The following is a 13,370-nucleotide window of genomic DNA, read 5'->3' on the forward strand; positions in this document are numbered from 1 at the left end:
TCCTATCATGAAGAAACTCCCATTGTGTCCCTCTTCATGAGTAGAACAATTCCATTTTACATCATTTCCCAAAATCTCTCTTTATCCCAGTTTACAAGACTGGCGCTAATGACACGTGTCCTCCTCTTGCCGATATGCATGGTTTACAACTATCCCTAGTGCTGATCGGATCGACTGAGCCCTTTCTCAATCACGCCAATCCTCTTTTGGAAAGTTTTTAAATATGGAGCCGAAGCTTCCATCTCTAGAAGTTTTGTAACGGAAGTCTGGTAAATGGTTAGGCCAGATGGAGTCGAGGAGATCAATTTAGGATCCTTTCCCCTATTAGGATGGAAATAATCCAAGGGATAAGGCCTTCTCCCATGAGAAGAGGAACCATCTCCCATCCATCCAAGCTATATAAGCCTCTATTTTTCCCAAGAAAAAGTTATTCCTAATTGAGTTTTTAGTTTGGAGTTAGAATAATCAGGAAGACATTTATAGTCTGAAGTTTTCCAATGTATGTTTGAGGGAGAATAGTGTTCTTGGGTGTGATTTGAGACTAGAGGGAAGGAGGCCTTAAAATCTCTATTGCTGGGGTTGTCCATGAAGTGCTAGCAGAAGTGTTGGAACTCGGATATGTCAGAGGATAACATCAACGTTAAGACATCGGTTGTAATCACTTCTTGAACTAATATAGATGCAACTATCGATTGATTTTCTACATGAAATGTCATCTCACATATTTATGGCTTAATGTTTCCTGACCTATTAAGTAGGTTGAATATAATATTGTATGATATTACGTTTCTTGTTTGTTGTTGTTTGCTTGTTTCAAGTGTGCGAAGGAAGGAAATGAAAGATAGATGGAGCGAGGAAGCAAGATCATCACCAAGAGAAATAGCATTCTAAGAGGTAGGACCTCTTAATTGATTCTAGCCTAAGGAAATTCCCAATGGAATCACCAATTTGTGATGCAGGGAAATTCTAAGTGCAGATACAAACAATTAGTCTAGCTCGCGAGAGCGGGTCTAGTCACAAACATACCTTAAGCTCCATTTTCATACTAATTTTTCTTGTTTTTATTCATTTTTATGAAAATATTATGTTTTTTAAAGTGTTTTTGACCTATTTTATCTCAGAACTGCATAATTCATTTACCTTTCTTGCGCAGCAACAGGTGACATATTATTGACGAGGATACTCAAGTACTGTTTAAGCCCTTTTCTTGACTCGTAAAACTCAACTGAAAAGATTGCCGAGTATTTTCCCTTTTGACTCGTTAGAGAAAATAAAATGGGAGGTCTACTTTCAACTCTTTTCTGACCTTTTAAACACGAAAATATTGCCAAGCTCTTGTCGTTTTGAACTCGTTAAAGGATGTGAAGCGTCGTTTACCCAATATAAGTTTACACCCTTTTCAAGCTATGATAAACTATTTACGAAAAAGGTACTCCTTGACTAACATGGTCAAGTGGTTCTCTCAAGTATCATTTTCTACCTTTTCAAGCTCGAGAGACACAAATGTATGAAAAGGGACCTTGTGGAGTTTTATTTTCAGTGTCTTTTTCAAACTCTCTAAACATGAAAAAGATATTGAGTTACACCTTTTTCAGACTTGTTAAAACCTTAAACGACATCGGATTCGTCACCATGATGAACATGAGCTTCTCCTTCCTAGGGCTCATTAAAATTACTAGGTCAGATTCATCCGAAGGATGAATTTACAGTGCAAGCATATGCTATCCCCTTCAAGCTTGCGATAAAAAATAATTGGTGTACCTGCCAGAAATGGTGGGTGGGAATTTTGAAATTCTATCATTGGTGTCAATAGCTCACTCTTGAACATGACACTTTGTGCTTCATGTCGGGTTGGGATATCCTCCTTTTCATTTGACCTTCCTGGCTTGGGTCGCTCATTTTTTCATTCCATTTGATCTCTGCCACGTCATCTTGACCACCGATCCCATGGACTGAAAGCTACAAAACTCCAAAATTGTGTCGACAATATGTTAATGAGTTAGTCCTTCTACAAGCTACACTTACTCCTGATTATCTATATCATCTGAAATCATTCGCATCCCTTTGTCTTGTGTCAATGATGTGGGATACATCATGGCCCTCCTTCGACATGGTTGCTTCCTGTCAACTTCCCTCATTGTCCAAGAAGCCAGCTGAGATACTCCCTTCTAGTACCTTAGAGCTTACATGCCCTAATGGAAATTTCTTCGCACTCGACGACAAGTTCACATCATTGGCTTTCGATCGAGTGATTTCATGAGTGTTCGACATCAGTTCCTTTATTCAAATTTCGTGAACTGTGTTGCGAGTACCTTGAGAGCCATTGCCATTATTGGTGGTTTCTCTCGTGTTTGTTAACGGTTCACATCATTGACCAACAATCAAGTGACTTCCTAGCATTTTCAACTTCAACACATTCATTTGCATGTTAGGATTTGTACTTTGATCGAATCGTTTGAGTGCAAGACCCTAGGCTAAGATTACATAAGTCCAGGTTGCGAGGCGATATGACATGATCATGTTAATATACGTCTTTTTCATATGGATGGCTGCGACCATACCATGAGTTGTTCTATGTGATCCTTCTCATTATTGGATGGTTGCGACCATACCATGAGTTGTTATATGTGATCCTTCTCATTATTGGATGGCTACAACCATACCTTGGTTTCGTTATGATCCTTTCCGCTAGATGGATACACCCATGCCTTGGATCCATTTACATGATCATTCTCTGATGTTTGCATCCATACCATGATTCATGTATTATTACTCAGAGATTTCAGTGATGTATATGTATCTATGCTTGCTTGCAGGTTCTTCGATGACAGACTTTGGTTCCCCGCACGCACTTGTAAAGCATTTCACTCCTCACTCTAGTTTGGCCTTCTTGCTTTAGGTGGCATCTATTACACAAAATTTTGTCACTATCCTTGTACTCCTCATTCCATGATCCTGGAGGACCTCTATAGTGTACCTAACATGCTTTCCTATCATGTAGAAACTCCCATTGTGTCCCTCTTCATGAGCAAAACAATTCCCTTTTGCATCATTTCCCAAAAATCTTCTGTTTATCCCAGTTTACAAGATTGGAGCTAATGACCCATGTCCTCCTCATGTTGATATGTAAGGTTTAAAACTGTCCCTAGCGCCAATCAGATCGACTGAGCCCTTTCTCAGTCATGCAAATCCTCTTTTGGAAAGTTTTTAAATATGGAGCTGAAGCTTCCAGCTCTAGAAGCTTCGTAACGGGATTCTGGTAAATGGTTAGGCTGGATGGAGTCGAGGAGATCAATTTGGGATCCTTTCCCCTTTTAGGATGGAACTAATCCAAGAGATAAGGCCTTCTCCCATGAGAATAAGAACCATCTCCCATTCGTCCAAGCTATATAAGCCTTTATTTGTCCCAAGAAAAAGTTAGTCCTAATTGAGTTTTTAGTTTGGAGTTAGAATAATCAGCAAGACATTTATAGTCTAAAGTTTTCTAGTGTATATTTGAGGGAAAATAGTGTGCTTGGGTGTGATTTGAGACTAGAGGGAAAGAGGCCTTAAAATTTCTATTGTTGGGGTTGTCCATGAAGTGCTAACAGAAGTGTGGGAACCCGGATATGTCAGAGGAGAACATCAACGTTAAGGCATCAGTTGTAATATCTTCTTGAACTAATATAGATGCAACTATCGATTGATTTCCTACATGAAATTTCATCTCACATATTTATGGCTTAATGTTTCTTAACTTGTTAAGTAGGTTGAATACATTAGTGTATGCGATTAGGTTTGTTGTTTGTTGTTGTTTGCTTGTTTCAGGTGTGCAAAGGAAGGAAACGAAAGATAGTTGGAGCGAGGACGCAGGATCATCACCAAGCGAAATAGCATTCTAATAGGTATGCCCTCTTAATTGATTCTAGCCTAAGTAAATCCCTAGTGGAGTTGTCAATTTGTGATGTAGGTAAATTCTAAGTGCGGACACAATCAATTCCTCTAGCTCGTGACAGTGGGTCTAGTCACAAACATACTTTAAGCAACATTTTCGTACTTTTTTTTCCTATTTTTATTCATTTTTATGAAAATATTATGTTTTTAATGTGTTTTTGACCTATTTTACCTCAGAAATACATAATGCGTTTACCTTTCTTGTGTAACGGCAGGTGACGGATTGTTGATGAGGATAATTGAGTCCCGTTTAAGCCCTTTTCTTGACTCGTAAAACTCAACTAAAAATATCGCCGAGTATTTTCCCTTTTGACTCATTAAAGCAAATTAAATGGGAGGTTTGCTTTTAGCTCTTTTCCGACCTTTTAAACATGAAAAGATTGCCAAGCTTTTTTTGTTTTGAACTCATTAAAGGATGTGAAGCATCATTTACACAGTGTATGTTTACCCTCTTTTCACGCTACGATAAACTATTTACAAAAAAGGTACTCCTTGAATGAAATGGTCAAGAAGTTCTCTCAAGTATCGTCTTCTACCTTTTCGGGCTCGAGAGACACAAATGTACGAAAAGGTACCATGTGGAGTTTTCTTTTCCGTGTATTTTTTAAACTCTCTAAACATGAAAAAGATACCGAGTTACACCTTTGTCGGATTCATTAAAACACATAACATCGGATACGTCACCATGACGAACATGAGCTTCTCCTTCCTAGGGCTCATTAAATTTACTAGGTCGGATTCGTCCGAAGGATGAACTTACAGTGCAAGCATATTCTATCCCCTTCAAGCTTGCGATAAAAAATAATTGGGGTACCTGCCAAAAATGTTGGGGGGGAATTTGGAAATTCTATCAGTCATGTTGGCAGCTGACTCTTGAACATGACACTTTGTGCTTCGTGTCGGGTTGGGATATCCTCCTTTTCATTTGACCTTCCTGGGTTGGGCCGCTCATTTTTTCCTTCCATTTTACCTTTGCCACGTCATCTTGACCACCGATCCCATGGATCTGAAAGCTACCAAACTATGAAATTGTGTCGCCAATATGTTCAAGAGTTAGTCCTTCTACAAGTTACACTTACTGCTAGTTCTCTATATCAGTTGAAATCATTCGCATCCCTTTGTCTCGTGTCGATGATGTGGGATACATCATGGCCCTCCTTCGACATGATCACTTCCTGTCTACTATAGCTCATTATCCAGGAAGCCGACTGAGAGACTCCCTTCTAGTACCTTAGAGCTTGCATGCCCTAATGGCAAGTTCTTCGCACTCAACGACAATTTCACTTCATTGGATTTTGATCGCATGATTTCACGGGCATTCAACATCATTTCCTTTATTCACATTCCATGAACTATGTTGCAAGTACCTTGAGAGTCATTTTCATTATTGGTGGTTTCTCTCACGCTTGTTAACGGTTCACATCATTGACCGATAATCAAGCGACTTCCTAGCATGTTCAACTTCAACACATCCATTCACATGTTAGGATTTGTACTTTGATCAAGTCATTTTGAATGCAAGACCATGGGCTAATATTAGATAAGTCCATGTTGCGAGGTGATATGACATGATCATGTTAATATACATGTCTTTTTCAAATGGATGGTTGCGACCATACCATGAGTTGTTCTATGTGATCCTTCTCATTATTGGATGGCTACGACCATACCTTGGTTTTGTTATGATCCTTTCTGTTAGATGGATGTGCCCATGCCTTGGATCCATTTACATGATCATTCTGCGGATGGTTGCATCCATACCATGATTCATGTATTATTACTCACAATTTTCAGTGATGTATATGTATCTATGCTTACTTGCAGGTTCTCTGATGACGGACTCTGGTTCCTCGCACACTCTTGTAAAGCATTTCACTCCTCACTCTAGTTCGACCTTCATGCTTTAGGGGGCATCTGTTACACAACATTTTGTCACTGTCCCTACACTCCCCGTTCCATGATCCTGGAGGACCTCTGCAATGTACCTAACATGCTTTCCTATCATGAAGAAACTCCCATTGTGTCCCTCTTCATGAGTAAAACAACTCCCTTTTGCATCATTTCCTAGAAATATTTTGTTTATCCCAGTTTACAAGACCGACGCTAATGACCCGTGTCCTCCTTGCACTGATATGCAAGGTTTAAAAATATCCCTAGCATCGATCGGTTCGACTAAGCCCTTTCTCAATCGCGCTGATCCTCTTTTGGAAAGTTTTTAAATATTGATCTGAGGCTTCCAGCTCTATAAGCTTCGTAAGGAAAGTTTGGTAAATGGTTAGGCCGGATGGAGTCGAGGAGATAAATTTGGGCTCCTTTCCTCTATTAGGATGGAAATAATCCAAGATATAAGGCCTTCTCCCATGAGAAGAGGAACCATCTCCCATCCATCCAAGCTAGATAAGCCTCTATTTTTCCCAAGCAAAAGATAGTCCTAATTGTTGTTTTTACTTTGGAGTTAGAATAATCAGCAAGACATCTATAGTCTAAAGTTTTCTAGTGTATGTTTGAGGGAGAATAGTGTGCTTGGGTGTGATTTGAGACTAGAGGGAAAGAGGCCTTAAAATCTCTATTGTTGGGGTTGTCCATGAAGTGCTAGAAGAAGTGTGGGAACTCGGATATGTTAGAGGAGAACAACAACATTAAGACATTGGTTGTAATCTCTTCTTGAACTAATATAGATGAAACTATCGATTGATTTCCTACATGAAATGCCATCTCACATATTTATGGCTTATTGTTTCTTGACCTGTTAAGTATGTTGAATACAATATTGTATGCTATTACATTTGTTGTTTGTTGTTGTTTGCTAGTTTCAAGTGTGCGAAGGAAGGAAACGAAAGATAGTTGGAGCGAGGAAGCAAGATCATCACCAAATGGAATAGCATTCTAAGAGGTAGGCCCTCTTAATTGATTATAGCCTAAGGAAATATTCCATAGATTGTATGTTTGTGACTAAACCTGCTCTCTCAGGCTAGAGGATTTTTTTGTGTCCACACTTAGAATTTACCTGCATCACAAGGACAATTTAGTAACTTTTAAATATTAATTCACTAATGATGAGATTGTGAGAACAACATTGAATGGGTTCTCAAAGCAGTGGGATGTATTTGTTCAAGTGGTTAATTGACGAGATACCCTACAGAGCTAGGATTATTTGTGGAGTGATTTCACTTAGGAGGAGTTGAGCCAAACTCCTGTCAGTGGCAACAATAGTAAGACCTAGAATGTGAAGATGATGAGAATGTAGCCCTAACAGGAAAGGGCAAAGCCAAGAAGGGATCTAGCAAAGGGTCTAACTCCAAGGGAGAGAAGAAGAAAAAGGACTTGAGTAAAATCAAGCATTTTGGATATAGTCAGCATGGACACTATGTCAGTAAATTTCTGAATATAAATAAGGGTGATAAGAAGAAAAAATGAAAGACAACAACTTCAACAGATATTGACGAGCAATCTTCGATACTTTAGGATGATCTTGCTCTCGTAGCTTTCTTATCTAGATCTACCTTTGCAGGGGTTTGGTGCATTGACAGTGGGGCATCATGTCACATGACAGAAGTTAGAAGATACTTCTCCAGTTACCAAGAAGAGGAGATGGGAATCTAGATTCATATGGGGAATAACTCAAGTGCACTCCAATTAGGAGGGGGACAATTACATTTCAGAGGGAGTCGGGAAAGAGTACTTGTGTTATAGATGTGTTACATGTGTTAGGTTAAGGAATGAACTTGATTTCATTTTTTTCTCTTCACAATAAATATGATGCCTACTTTAGAGGAAAAAAGGTGTACATAAAGCACCATGATTGGAAGTCAATGAAAGAAATTAGGGTGAGAAGCAACAAGTTATATTGGTTGCAGGTAGACATTACAAAGGCACTAGTGAGAAACAACAATAGTACATATATGGCAGAATTATGACATAGGAAGATAGTGCATATCCATTAAGGAGCACTCAAACTGATCAATGAGACTTGTTAACCACACTTTGTAAAAAATCCAAGTAAGCATAATGCAAAGACATGAAAAAAAAATTCAGAATTCGAAGTCATCAGCCAACACAATTTTATCATTGTATATCCAATTTCTTCAAGCTATATTGTAAATGATGCTAGTATGGTCATCTATATATGTAACAACACCTAGGCAAGCCTATGATTTTGGCAAAGAATTTCATCTTAGGAATTTTTTTAACGTCCCCAAATTATGCGTGTTTCTAAACATGGATAATCAACAAAGCTTTTCTTCCAACTTAAAGCCCAAAGATCGGGTCGAATTCCTTGACAAGGTATTAGGTGAGTCCTAGTGTTATATCAAATCTTCGTAAAAGTGCGTCTGGGAATAATTTAAGAACATTTGGCTGAATTGTTTTATTAAAAACCACTTGGTTTATACTAGATCCTGGTGTGTGGCAAAATTGGGTAATGTCATGAGAGTCTATATGTAAATGTGTATTCCCCCTTTGAGGGTTGAAGTAATTGTAATATTTGATGTAAAAAATGTTTTAGTGCATGGTCCCTCATACTAAGACACCATGGCTAAAATTTTAGAGAGTGGGAAAATTTATTAATCCCCTCTAGTGTCAATTAGTTAATTTTTGTGGCTAAAATAAATTAAATCCTAAGCCAAAAAATTAATTAATTTAGACTCAAAAAATAATTATAAAGAAATTAATTTTTCTCCAAGTGGAAAATAATCAAAAATTTGTGGGTCAAAGAAAACTTAATTTTTGGAGGTCCCCCACCAAGGAAAAAATGGATATTTTAAGAAAAATTGAGCCCTTGAACCTTGGTGGTTAATTCGAAGCCAAATTTTTGAGAAAATTAATCCAAAATATTGATTTTTGGATTAATTAAAAGTGGGTATTAAGAAAATTTCAATTTTTTCATCAAAATTAAAAATTCTATGGTGGAGATTAAAAGATCATCAAGCTATTTTCAGCAGTCAAGATTATTTTGATAGGGATCAAGCCAACTAGCCGTTATTTTCCACTTGGACGAATATCTATATAAATATAAGTCATTTTGCTTCTATGTGATATCTTTGGATGAAATGTTTTTTTGTACTGGGCTACAATTCTAATAGGAACATTTTGTATAATAATAGAAATACTTTTGGGTTCAGTTCATGGTGTTCTTCTATATTTTAATCTGTTGTATGTGTTGGCTGTGTGTTTATCCTATATTGTGCTAATAATTTTTTTAAATGTTATTTCATTTGTCAGTGATAATAACATTCTGTTGATACATGTATCTTAGGTGATCTGATTCACCGTATGAGCTAACGATTTACCTTAAGAACTTATAGATATTTAAAGGTATGCTAGCCCCTGGACTCCAAGTTCACAGACTGTGGGGAAGATTTGACCTTTTTTGGGCTCTAGGCTTTCATTTTGGTAAAAAAAAATTGTAGGAGGGTTTTGGCTTGGTTATCTTAAGAAATTATTCATCCATAAATTTTATTTCAAAATTCTCAAAAATAATTTTTATTTGATCTTGGGCTCAAAAGAATTAATATGCTAATTAGAGCTTAAATTTTATGTGTGAATATTTTAAATGCATTTTTTAACTAACCCTTGTAATTATTTTTCATTGTATATAGTCATTTTAGGAGTTTATTTTTCCATTTTCTTGTGAGACATCTAGGGTTTTTAATCCCATTTTTATAGGTTTTTTATTTTCAAAGTGGGGAGGAAACCCATTTTCTAAAGGCCCTATCCCTTACCTACCCTAAAAGGCTAGTGTTTGGGGCCTAAGTTTGTAAGCCCTACAAGGGCCAAATCATATTGCAAACAAGGGTTTCTTCAACAGATTGGTATTTTACTCTAAAAAAATATTTTGCAGTGATTTTGGGGTTAACATTGTGTTTGCAGGTGATCACCTTCATTGGAAACCAAACTAGCCATCAAGTAGGTCTTAAGGCCTCTTGGTTTTCTCTCTAACCCTCTTTTTTTACCACTATCCTAAAATTGAATTCTGAAGTAATTTATGACAACAATATAATTAAGGCCTAAACACATTTTTAATAAGCCTAAATTTATTGATAACTCATATAGTGCATTAATAAGTAAGCCTAATCTAATTTGAGTGCATATAAGTGGTTTTCTTGTGGTTTGATTGGTTAATTTCAGATCTGATATGTTTGTTATGTCCACATAAAAACACATACATTAGTGATAAATTTTCATAACAACGGCATAATGATTCATTGGTTATCATATTTCATTATTACATTGTCACTTGCACTCATTGGGCTTGCATCTCCATGCACATTTGATCATTTTCTGAGGGTTGTAATAATATTTTAAGGTCTGAAATTTATTGCATAAGGTCTGATATAAAAATTATGGTGGCATTAAAAGTGGTTGAGAGTCACCTAATCTCATTTAGCCTTTGTTTCTTACATCTTGTGGATCTTGGATAAGTGTTTATTTGAGGAATTGGGTGATTTTCTTATTGTTGCAACGACGTGATTATTGGCTGATCCATATTGCATTTTTGCATAATCATCATCTATTTTCACTCTTGCATTCATGCACATAAGTGCTCTAATCAAGTTGATAAAGTGTTTAATAAGTTTTACTTATTTCTCTAAATGGAATTGTGATCTTATTGATATTATCTTTGTTGGATAAGTAGATACATTGCTCATTGTTGAATTGGATATATCTTGTGGACTTCATAATCAAGTTTAATCATAAGCATAATAAGATAATCTAGTTGTGTATATAATTGGCATATTATTTATTCATTGATTATAATCTTGAACTTGTTAATTGCACCAAGTATCATTGATTTTTCTTTCGAGCAATTATCTATTGGCATTACTTGTCACATTTTATTATGAAACTAGCTCATAAAAAGATATAAAAGATAGATCAATGCCTTAGAAATAAGCCTCTTCGAGGGGGCAACCTCCTTTACATTACACAAATGAACAATTCTTAGATGATACAAATTACAAGACCTCCTTTCTATATATAGGATTCTAATGATATAATTAGAGCCGACATAACAATAATAATGTAAGGGCACAATAATAACAATAGTGGGCTTCTATGGGGCACAATAATAACAATATGGGGACTACATGGGTACAACAATATAATAAGGGGGTTGTACTAATAACAATAAGGGGTTACACTAGTAGTATAGGGGCCTAACACATTTTCTAGCACCATTGAGTTTAAGCACTTTCTCTTATGGTTGAGATTATCTATCGTTTAAGTATTTCATTATTTATAATTGAATATCATTGTAATTGAGTACTTAAGTAACTAAATAATCTCACCTTAAGAGAACTCACATCTTTCACTTACATTCTAAGATTAGCTTCTTGCATTAATAAATTTACTTCCAAGCTTAAACTTGGTCGATAGAAATATAGGAAAACCTTTCTCATTTAGCTTGAGGAGTTTAACACCTCTTTAGTGGTTAACACAGTCACCTTGCAGTCATCATATACATAGTCTCTACAGTGCTAGAGGCATCAAGTATTTAGAAACTAATGGGAGGTATTGTTAACCAGGCCCTAGCCTGCTTCCCCTTGGCTTCTCTCTCACAACCTACTTTATAGACTAGTTTCAAAATAGTTAAGAGAAAGGACACACTTAAAATGTGTATATAATCTAAAATTAACCAGTATCTTGCATCTCACCTAGTTTGTAGGATTTGCATTTCATATAGAATAGTGGAGCATCCTTAAGAAAAAACTGCTCATCTAATAACTTGGTAATAATTTATTTTAAGAAATTAGTTGACTCTATTCAAGGCACTGGTCTTCCTGATAAATCTAATCAAATCACTTAACTTGTTAATTCAACCAAGTTTCTAGGAAATTCCAATTGTGTCTCCTAGACTTGTTGGTTGACAAAAAGTCTCCCATCTTCACATTTCATAGGGACTACTCCCAATATCGTGTTCTAGGGATACAACTAAAATGGAAAGGGAGGGGATCAGAGTGAAAACCTTTGCCTTGATTCTTTTTCACATTTGAGGTGTACAATTCGGGCGACAAAAAATTTTGGCGGTGTTGATGGGGATAAGTTTACCTTGTTCTCGGCTCTTCAAAAAGAAGTTTCTCCATTATTTAATCTTTTCATCTAATTATCCAAAAGTAAGATTTTGGCATTGCTAACATCTTTCTTCTCATCTTAATTAGCACTTGATCTATGTTTCTATCAACACCTTTAGCACCTGGATGTTTGGGTTAGTTTCTTGTTTGGGTGGCTACTCCAATGATTCAGCCATTCACAAGAGATTGTACTAGAAGAAATAATGGTAGATTAGTTAACCCTGCTCTCAGATCTCGGTCAAACAAATTAAATTCTAGTAATCATTCATTTTTCTCGTACAGGAAGCCCTCCCTGATATCCACTTACTTTTCCCTGACCCGGGGGTAGATTTTTTTCTCTTCCTGCATCTCGACTAACTTTTTTGTTTTTTCCTTTTGGATTTTAGAGTTAGATTCATGTTCAAGTGGTAACTCCACTTATTTCATTTTTTACAAGAATTTTTGCTAGAAGCTCGATTCTTGTATACCTCTTGTTTTACTTGAAAAGGGGTCTTTTTCTGACATCCATTGCCCCGTTTTCCCTTTAAGCAAGTCATCATGAACAATGTGTTTTCCCCTTGTCATTTTACTAATATTCCAAGTGAATTCTGAAAATTGCCATTAACAAACTACCTTCTTTCAGGGTTAATAATGCAATCACTACTACAAATCATCTCATAAAGTTTACTCATTGTATGCTAATTTTATATGACTCTCCACATTGAAGACATCAAGATGTGATTCTTTGTCCTTTACCTGGAAAGTGATGCTAAGAATTGGTTTTGTGATTTTCTTGGTAATGCTTTTGATTTTATGCAAGTCATTGTCAATGATTTTAAAAATAGATATGAATATAAAATGGATTCACCTTGTGCCATTGGTTCTATGAAGAGATATGAAAGTGATCCTGTAGAAGATGTGACTATTACATAAAGGTTTCAAGCGATTGCGCCACATAAATCTTTACCATATTACAGACCTTGTGAGAATTTTCATGATGAATTCACTTGTTTCATTGCAAGAATAATCCTCGATAGTGGAAAGGCAAGGACAAGTGATCAAATTGGTATTGACAATAAACAATAAAATGATAAGAATCTTATCAAGGAATTAAATCAAATGCTTAAATACATGCAGTTCAGTCAAGCACAGTTGATGAAAACCATGAAACTCAATCAAGAGAATCACTCTAATGAAATTAGATTCATGCACACCGAGTTGATAGCTAGAGAAGAAAATCATGTTGAAGATTCTAGCACCATAAAGGAAAATCATAAGAAAGAAATGAGCTCTATGAAAGACATGGAAATCAGTCTTCAGAACAGATTATTAGCCATAGAAGAAAATCATGTTAAGGAGTTGGAAACCATGGAAGAAAATCATGAGAAG

The sequence above is a fragment of the Pinus tabuliformis genome, chromosome 3_2 (genome assembly GCF_031772625.1).
Source record: "Pinus tabuliformis cultivar Carrire ecotype Pingquan chromosome 3_2, CPIR1, whole genome shotgun sequence".
NCBI classification, from domain to species: domain Eukaryota; kingdom Viridiplantae; phylum Streptophyta; class Pinopsida; order Pinales; family Pinaceae; genus Pinus; species Pinus tabuliformis.